Here is a 10,691-nt window from a genome sequence, read left to right as displayed (position 1 = left end):
AGGTTTTCCTCCATCTCTACTATATCAGACTTCTAGGGACTGATGAGGCAAGTCTTTACATTTGAATAGTTTACGTTAAATGTTGAAAGGAGGGCTAAACTGCCTTGAAAATGTGTGTTTGTTTTTTCAAAATGTAAATTAAGGCTATATTTGATGAAGGTTTTCAGGGTATCTGCAGATCTATGGAACTTACAGTCAATGTTTCAATCTTGCTAAAAAAGCAGAATCAAAAGCAGTAGCCATATCATTCCATATGATAATCAAAAGCAGAAGAGGAGTTAGTGTTCAGTACATTAAGAGATAATGCAGTTTTGACAACCAGCTTATCTGTGTTAGGAATAAATTTTAATAGTCCATGACTGTATGACTATGTTCTAGGAGTGGTTCTCACACTGTTCTTCCCTATTTACAATAAGGCATTTAAGGATGAAGATTTACAGGAAAATGGTCTTTTTATAATAAGGGTAAGGGAAACCAAATCAGAAATTATACAAGAATGAGAGCACAAGAGCTCATATATTTAAAATGAATCATTCATGGTGCTGCTATTACCGAAACCAGTTCCAAGAGAAAATAAATAAATAATAAATGAATGGATAAATAAATAAAAAATAAAATGTTGACCTATTATATTGATAGAAAAGCCAAAAATATCAACAAAATATTGAGAATTTGAAAATAAGTGGTTATTTCTATGATATTCATTCTTTGTATCTGAATCTTTTTATGGGTGAGTCTAAACAAAGTCATGTAATGAACTTTTTGATAATTCTTCCTGGATTGCCGGAGTCCATTTATTGCCTTCACTATCTGATAAGCATAGACAGAGAAACCCCCTGAAGGCTGGGTGCCTTTGAAACCCTAGCAAAGGTCGGAGCTAGGCGCCACCTCTGTTTGTCCAGACAGTGGTAGCTGAAACTACTCTCCCATTTATTATTATGTAAATCCTTGCTGATGGGCTAGTCTGCCTGTTAATGGGGTCACCTGCCTAAGGGCTATGCTATGAGTGCATCCCAGATCAATAAAAGCTTGGTGAGACCTAAGCACAGGAGGAAGTCCTTCGGGACTTGCCCCCCTGGTCCTCCAATATTGCAAAATTATCTCGTGTCTTTTTCTCTCATTTGCTGTGCGGCTCCTCTTTCAGGTACCGAACCCTACTCCACGCAGAACGTGGAGGGAGTGTTACTCGACACTGGATAAAAATCTCTGAGGATTTATTTATTTAAAAGAAACATGTAAAGGACTTGTATCCATGCATATAAGCATAAGCGATGGATGTGGACAACAGGGGGTGAGCGTGAGGGCAGGATTGGGGGGATGAGGGGACATTGGGGGGGGGGAAAGGACACATTTGTAATATCTTAATCAATAAAGGGAAATAAATAAAAGAAACATGTCTTGAAAAGATTTTCTTAACTCTACTTATACAATACTTAACTAAATCTATTCTACATTTGACTGCAGGAAAATAATACTTCATTATTCTACTTTTTATCTCCAAGTTTTTAACATCTTCAAACTTCAAGATTTTTATATTTCTGAAATACATTCTCAACTGATCCTCATTCTTTATTCATCTTAATGGGGGTTAATGGGGAGGGGGTGAGGACACATTTGTAATTCCTTAACTAATAAAGAATTTAAAGATTTTAAAAAAAATCAGATTCAACCATGCAGGGTTGCATGACACTACAGTAAGTTAAAACTCTAAGTTAACACTATCTTTACGAACAGTGAAACTGGAAAAAAATGTGTGAAGCATCCAAGATTGGGAAAGAAATCAGAAAGAAAAGAGAAATAAAAATTGACATTCCCTACTTCTTCTATGAACTGTCATAAGTTCTGGACTCTACACTGAGATGAGCACACTCAGAAGAGATCCAAAGAAGTATAGTAAACTTCAAGAACTGAACTACAATGTAAATGCCTGCCCAAATCCCAGACTAACCTTGAGTGGCACATGTACCCAGAAGACAGAAGTAGCCTAGAAAAGGCTTTGAGCTGACTTTGAAATTAAGTTATATGGTAGATGAGGCAGAACTTGTGGTCAGAACCTAACCAGCAAAATTGCATGCTAAAACAAAGAAATCAGCATTCTCCAGAGGATTTTAATAAAATGTAGAACCTCACATCACAGTATTATAATAAAAAATTGCATAACATTAAAAAGCCAGGGAAATCTGACCAAAGGTTAGTGGAAAAGAAAACCAACAGATGCCAATCCTGATAGGATACATATTATAACCATCTTCCATGAGGTAACTTAATGAAAAATATACCTTCTCAATAGAGAAACTAAAAATGTGAATTAGATACAAATTTACAATGTATATTAGAAAACAAAAATACAATATTTAAAAATCAATGGGATAAAGAAATAATCAAGAGAAAAATTAAAAAATACGATTAGACAAAAAAAAGAAAATATAAGATACCAAAATTGATGAGATGCAGCAAAACAGTTATCAGAAGAAAGATTATAGTGATAAATGCCTACATAAAGAAGCAAGAAAAATTTCAGAGGAAAAAAAACTAAACACCTCTAAAAACTAGAAAAAGAACAAATGAAGCCTAAGAGTAGTAGAAGGAAAGAAATAAGAAAAATCAGAACAGAGATAAATGAAATAGGGAATAGAAAGACAATAGAAAAATCAATGAAAGTTAGAGCTTGTTCTCTGAAAAAATAAATAAAATTGACAAATATTTATCTAGCTTCACTAAAGAATGAGGAGGAAGAGGAAGAGGAGGAGGAGGAGGAGGGGGAATGGAGGAGGAGGGGGAGGAGGAAGAAGAAGAGGAAGAACAACAACAACAACAGCAACAACAACAACAACAACAACAAACAGCAACAACAACAATTCAAAAAGGCTCTGGCTGGTGTGGCTCAGTTTAATTCCTGTTCAGGGTACATGCCTGCACTGTGAGCTCAATCCCTGGTAGGAGGCAAGCAGACAGCAGCAGATTGATGTTTCTCTCTCCTCTTTCTTCCTTTCTCTTTAAAAATCAATTTTAAAATCTTTAAAAAGAGAACTCAAAGTAAATAAAATCAGAAATAAAAAGGATATGTTACAAACACACACACACACACACACACACAAACAAAAATTAAAAAAAAACAACCCACAAAGAATCATAAGAGACTACCATGAATAAGGGTACATGCCTGCACTGTGAGCTCAATCCCTGGTAGGAGGCAAGCAGACAGCAGCAGATTGATGTTTCTCTCTCCTCTTTCTTCCTTTCTCTTTAAAAATCAATTTTAAAATCTTTAAAATTCCAGGACTAAACTTCACTGGTGAATCTTGTCGATTGCTTTCTGGCTCTTACGTAGTTCCTTTCTTTTTTTTCTCTTGTGTGGTCTTCCTTTGTCATATGATGATTTCTTGTAGTGTATGGTTTGATACCTTCTTTTTTTCCTTTATTTTATTTTATTTTTCCATCACAATTTATCCCCTCTATACTCATATATTCTTTTCCCCATTCACCCTGCTCCCTGCAATCATCTCACTGTTGTCCAAGAGCTCTCTCTCTTTTTTTTCTTTTTTGATTAATCCCTCTATCCACCCACTCCCTACCCCTGCAAGATGTCTGCCTGCTCTCTATCTATGAGTCTGTCTCTATTTTGCTTCTTAGTTCAGTTTGTGGATTAAATTCCACATGAGTCAAATCATATGGTACTTGTCTTTCTCAGACTGGCTTATTTCACTTAGCATATGGTAATGTAATCCAGTCAATCCATGCTGTCACAAAGTGCAAACCTTTCTTCCTTCTTATAGCTGAGTAGTATTCTACTATGTAAATATACCATAGCTGTTTTATTCACTCATCTATCGATTGCTTGGGTTTCTTGCAAATCTTGGCTATTGTAAAAAAAAAAAATACTGCAATGAGCATAAGGATGCATATATTCTTTCAAATTTCTTTGGGTAAATTCCCAAAAGTGGAATTTCTGGAACATAAGACATTTTCAATTTTAATCTTTTGATGTTCATTCTATACTGCTTTCCACAAGGGCTGCACCAATCTGCATTTTCACCAACAGTGCATAAAAACACATGCAATGGGCTAAAGATAGTCTATTCAATTAATGATGTTGGAAAATTGGACAGATACACACAAAAGATGAAATTAGACCACCTTCGCACACCACACACAAGAATAAACTCAAAATGAATTAAAGACTTAAAAATGTTAGCCCGGCTGGTGTCGCTCAGTGGTTAAGCATCAACTTATGAACCAGAAGGTCACAGTTTGATTCTCTGTCAGGGTACATGCCCAGTTGTGGGCTTGATCCCCATTTGGGGACATGCAGGAGGTAGCCTATCAATGATTCTTTCCATCCTTGTCCCTTCCTCTCTGAAATATATATATATATATTAAAAGACTTAGATGTTAGAGTCAAAACCATAAAAATCCTAGAAGAAAACACGGACAGTAAATCTTGGACATGTCTCATAGCAATATTTTTTTCTGACATATCTCCTTGGGCAAGGAAAACAAAAGAAAAACAAACATGGAACTACATCAAACTAAAATGTTTTTGCACAGCAAAGGAAACAATCAACAAAGTGAAAAGACAAGCCAATGGATGGAAGAGCATATTTGCTGGTGCATCTAATAAGGGGTTAATACCTAAAACTTATAAAGCACTTATAAAACTCAATACCCAAAAGAAAAAGAATAATCTGATTAAAAAAAATGGACAAAGAACCTGAATAGACACTTCCTCAAAGAGGACATACTGATTTCTTCTTCATATTTTGTATATAATAAATACTTCTGCTTTGTGGATACCATGAGGTTTCTACAAACCATTTTATAATAATAACTAGAGGCCCGATACACGAAAACTTATGCAAGAGTAGGCCTTCCTTCCCCTGGCTGCCGGCACCAACTTCCCTCCAGCACCTGGGACCCGGGTTGGCTTCCCTTAGGCTGCCCACAGGCACCCAGGACCAGGCTGGCTTCCCTTGGGCTGCCTGCAGGCAACTGGGACCCAGCTGGCTTCCCTCTGACCCTGGCTTCATCAGGAAGGACATCCGGAATGACGTCCAGAAGATGTCTGGTCTAATTAGCATATTACCCTTTTATTATTATAGATGGTCTATTTTAACCTCATAGCTGAATTTCAATTACATACAAAAAATCTACCCCATATTTTAAGTTCCCAATGTCCAATTTACATATTTTCATATTGTGCATTTATTAACACATTGTCTTTTAGCCTTTATCCTAGAGTTAAGTGATTTACACACCACTAGTAGAGTAGTTCAGTATTCTGAATGTGATTCTATACTTACCTTTATCAGAGTTTTTACTTTCATGTTACTAAAGCATATATTGCCTTTTCATATCAGTTTGAAAGGCAGATCTAGTGGTAACGAACTCCCTCAGCATTTGTTTTTCTATAAAAATTTATATTGCTTTTTTATTTTTGAAGAACAGCTTTGCCTAGTATTAGTTGGCAGGTGTTTTTTCTTCTTCTTCTTCTTTTTTTTCTTTTCAGCACTTTGAATATATTATCCAACTCTATCTGCTCCTGCAAATTTTTTGCTAAGAAAACTGCTGATAGCCTTATGGGGGATTCCTTTGATGTGATGTGATTTTTTTTCTCTTGCTGGTCTCAAATTCTTTATCTTTGATTTTCAAAGGTTTTATTTCAGTGTGTTTTCATGAAGTCCTCTTTGTGTTGAATCTATTTGGAGTTCTATGAGCTTTACGAGCCTGGATGTCCATATCTCTCACTAGATTTGAAAAGTTTTCACCCATTTTTAAAAACTAAACTTTTTGCCCCTTTCTATGTTTCTTCTCATTCTGGGACTCCTATGATGCATATATTTTTTTCAATGATGATATTCTATAATTCGTATATACTTCCTTTTACATTATCCCCCCCCCTTTCCTCTGATAGGACAATGTCAAATGGCTTGTCTTTAAGTTCACAGATTTTTTTTTGCCTGTTTGATAAAGCCTGCAATTGATACTTCTCTGTTTTTTATTTGTTTTTCATTTATGACCTTTCAGCTTCAGAATTTGTTTGATGTTTTTTATCATTTTCATCTCACTGTTGAATCTCTGATTTATTCATGTATTTTTTATAGATTTCATCTACTTCTATTTGTGTTCTCTGATAGCACTCTGACTTTCTTAAAACTATTATTTTAAATCCTTTGCCAGGCAATTTGTAAATCTAATTTCTATGGGGACAGTTATTGGACAATTATTCTGCTCCTTCAGTGGTGTAATATTCTCTTGTTGTTGTTTGTTTGTTTGTTTGTTTGTTTGTTTGTTTTTCATGTTCCTTGAAATCTAGCCTTGTTGTCTTCCATTTGAAAAAGCAGTCACCTTCCCCAGTCTTTACAGACTGGCTTTAGGAAAGAAACACCTTCACTTGTCCGTGTGGCTTGGGATTCTGAGGTTCTCAGATCATTTTTAAGAATGTGCCTGTTCTACAATCTGTGTTTTCTGTGCAGGGGAATTCTTAAGATTGTAATCTTTGTCTCAAAACTGTAAAGTGAGGCAAAGTGTTGAGAGCCTCCTGTTTGTTCTCCCTATACTGGTGCCCTGAAATGCTCAAGTTTGTGTGCCTTCTCCCAATAATATATAGCCAGACCAACTTTTTAACCTATATAATAAAAGGCTAATATGCAAATCGATCGATCAAACAGCAGAACAACTGGTCTCTATGATGTGCACTGGTCACCAGGGGACAGACACTCAATACAAGAGCTGACCCCTGGTGGTCAGTGCACTCTTACAGGGGAAGCACCAGTCAGTCAGAAACCGGGCTCATGGCTGGCGAGCGCAGCAATGGTGGTGGGAACCTCTCCTGCTTCTGTGGCAGTTAGACATCCCCTAAGGGCTCTGGGACTGCTAGAGAGCACAGGCCAGGATGAGGGGAACCCCCCTCCCACCATGCACAAATTTCGTGCACCAGGCTTCTAGTATATTTATTTTTTTGATTGACTTCAGACAGGAAGAGAGAGGGATAGAAACATCAATGATGAGAGATAATCATTGATTGGCTTCCTCCTGCATGCCCCCTTATGGGGATCGAGCCCACAACCCCAGCATGTGCCCTGACCAGGGGGTAGGAGAAATGAACCATAACTTTCTGGTTAATGCTCATCCACAGAGCCACACTGGCTGAGCCAGACAAAATTTTTACATATTCTCTGTAGTCATCTGCAAAGACTAGCACTCACCATCCATGGGAGCATGAGCAGAAGCTGGCCATGAGAATGGGGTGAGTGAGGTGCATGGAGCTTTGAAGTGCCTGTGGATTCATTGGGGAAGTCCACACATAAGGTGTCCCCAGTGGCTAGTGGGTGGGCTTACTAATGAAGTACACAAAGTGGTTAGTAGGGTCCTCATTCCATCGATGAATTATATGCCCTGGTTGCTGTGCTCTCAGCTTCTTCCAACCCTTCTGCCATACTGTTAACCTGAGTACTCTGGATAGCATGAGAAGGAAGTGGGCCTCATAGGCAATATCCAGTGTGGCTGGGGAGGCCAGGTTCTCACACACTCACTCTCCTTCATGGGAGAAATTAAAGGCCCAGGGGGTCTCACTTGGCAGTGAGCTATGCTGTCTTGACAAATTGTCTTTTAACTTTTATGCTAGAGTTAAGCCATTTACACACCACCATTACAGTCATTGAGCATTCTGAACTTAAGGGGTCATGTGCATAAAGTGAAACTTCTTCTTTCCTTCTTTAGGCATCTACTAGTGGCCCAGTGCATGAAATTCATGCATATTAAAAGGGAATTAATTAGAGGAAATATTTTAATATTGCTATTTGCCCTTTCTCTATAATAGAAGTGTCAGAGATGAAAGAAAATTAGTAAAATGTATATGAAAATATCCCTCACGGGACCTAGAGTCAAGTCCATGCCCACCACCCACATGTGCTTCAAAAACGCAGGAGACCCAGACCCAGCTTGCCCCACCCCCATTGGGTGAGACCCAGACCAAGCGGCCCCACCCCTGTCAAGCCCCTCTGGGCAGGTGCATAGCCTCAGGTCTCCCAGCCCAGGGCTGAGCAGGGGTTGCAGCCTCAGGTCCCCTGGCCCAGCACTGGGGCGGAGGGTGTGGCCTGAGGTCCCCATCAAGCCCTGCCAAGAAAGAGGCACAGCCTGAGGTCCCAGTCAAGCCCCGATGGGTGGGGGGCATGGCCTGAGGTCCAGGCCTGGCGCCAGGGTGGGGGCGTGGCCTGAGGTCCCCTGTCAAGCCCCACCCAGCAGGGGGCACGGCTTGAGGTTCCTCGCCTCAGCCAGGCACCATGCAGCCTCAGATCCCTGCTGTTCTGTTGTGACATTACAGTGTCCCAGTTAATTTGCATATTCCTCTATTATATAGATAGATGATATAGATAGATTTTCATATTTTATTGCTCTAATAGTTTGCTAGAACTTTACTGCTAAACTCCAGCACTCCCACAAAGGTACAACTGTGAGTGATTGCCAAAATTGATGGAGATAATAGTAGAAAACTTCTATTCTGCCATCCAGCTGACATCACTCCTCTATTAAATGTATGTAGCTTTAAATCAAATTATCTCAGAATCTTTTCTGCCATTTTCTATGGCCTCATGGTCATTAGAGTGCATTTCCTTGCTTCTTAAGTTTGGGACTGCTGTTAAACTTGCTTTGACTACTGAGATGTTACTATTGTGACTTTGTCAGAGTTTTAAAATATGCTGTCATATTGGGGCCTCTTGTACTTTTACTACATTCATGAGAAAAATCTAACTAGGACAGCTGCTGAGTCTCCAATGTAGAGCTCCCTAATGACACAAGACATTAGGCACAAAGCTGCCTGGCTTATTCACAGGTCTGCAGCCTGAATTAGACCCCTCTCAATCAATCCATGGTCCTAGACACTAGAAATAAAACAATGTTCATTGTTGCTAAGTTTTGTGTCTATTTTCAGTATTATTGTTGTGATAACTAACTAATACATACCCTAAGACCCCATCAATTTTATTGCTTTGTATGTTTCCAACAGAAATGCAAGAAAATATTCACCAAGAGACATAAATTCATTCAGAGTGTCACTGTTTGTGCTCTCTCTCTCTCTATTGGAATTCTCCATAGGAAACTACTCAATTTTCCATATATAGGAAAATTGATAAATACATGTTGATCAAAATATACCATATACAAAATATAGATACATTAATATCACACTATAAACATAATAGTATAAAACAAACATTAGAGATAGAAATCAAAATAATGGTTACTTCTGAAATATAATAGTGGGATGGTAGGGGTGATTGTAATGTTCTATTTTTATGTTTTATAAGTAGTTATGTTTATAAAAATATTGAGAGTGGTGTCAGCACCTAATTGACATCATAACGAAATCCAGGTGCCTCTGCATATTACACTAACATAGCCATGAGGTTTCTGCTCACCTATGCATCCAAAGTGAGCAGATAGGACCTCAGTGGTGGTTGAGAATCCAAAGGAGTTAGTGAGTCTGCTCCATCCCTCCCCCTCATTCACAACTATAGTGGGGGGAGAGGGAAGACCATGATGGTGCAAAACTGGGCAGATACCCATAGCCGATAAAGAATTTGTAGAGGGTTAGCCTGTCAACAGGGGAATTTGGCATGCTATTAGAGTAAAAATGAGATGGATTTTGAGGCAGAGGAAATAGAGAAAGTTGCTAATCTGGTTCCCCTCCTCAGGGCAACACTGCAAGACACAAGGCTTCCCATATCATCAGAGGCAACCTCTCCTGATAAAGGATGTGGAAGGAAAAGTGGTGAGCGACCACCTGTCTGCTCCGTTGTGCAGGTTACAGCTGAAAGGACCTATTTCTTCCGAAATGCTCCCAGATTTCTGAGGAGGTATCTCCATGACTGGGGGATGCAGACGTAATAGAGGGCAGTAGACAGAAATATCAATGGGCATTGAAGGAATATTTTTCTTGTCTGCTTTGGGATTTCAGCAGGAAGTCTGCCCACAGACCTCAGGAATGCCCCAGTTGAGGATTCTTTCACGAGACCTGTGGGCATCCCCAAAACACCAGGTGCTAAATCCAAATTCTTCCCATTCTGATTCCAGCTCCTTGTGCATGCTTCTGAGAGCATCCTTGAGAGTCAGTTCTGGTAGGAGAAACTACAAACTTGAGCTATAGTGCCACCTCCTGGAATTCAAAATATTGTTTCTAATTTTCAACCTGTTGAATTATAGGAACCAAAAGAGTCATGGGCACAAACAGCAGTGTGGTGGTTGTCAAAGGGAAGGGGGATGGGGCTTGGGGGTTAAAGTGACCTAATATATAGTAGGCCGCAAAATATAAGATATCTCACGGAACAGAATTTTCACTAATACATCTCCAAGGGCAAGAAAAACAAAGGAGGAAATAAGTGGGACTACATCAAAATAAAAGCTTCTACACAGAAAAAAACAAACAAACAAAACAGCATTAAAATTAAAAGTGAACCCACTGGATGAAGAAAAGATGAAGAGGAGAGACAAGATGGCGGTGGAATAGGCAGACGTGTCACAAGGCTTCCCGGAGCAAATAGAATGAGCAGCTGCAACAAATAACATCCACCCCGAATTGGTGAAGGAGACTCAGCTGGTGAGACAGTTTGCAGCCGGGAAGGGCAGAGTTCCCCTGGAAAGGTAAAAACCAGGGATCTTGGCAGGAAAGTTTGCCAGATCTCTGAGCCCAG

This window comes from Myotis lucifugus, unplaced genomic scaffold (genome assembly GCF_000147115.1).
Source record: "Myotis lucifugus unplaced genomic scaffold, Myoluc2.0 scaffold_26, whole genome shotgun sequence".
Taxonomy (NCBI): Eukaryota; Metazoa; Chordata; class Mammalia; order Chiroptera; family Vespertilionidae; genus Myotis; species Myotis lucifugus.
Note: the sequence above shows the minus strand (reverse complement) of the source record.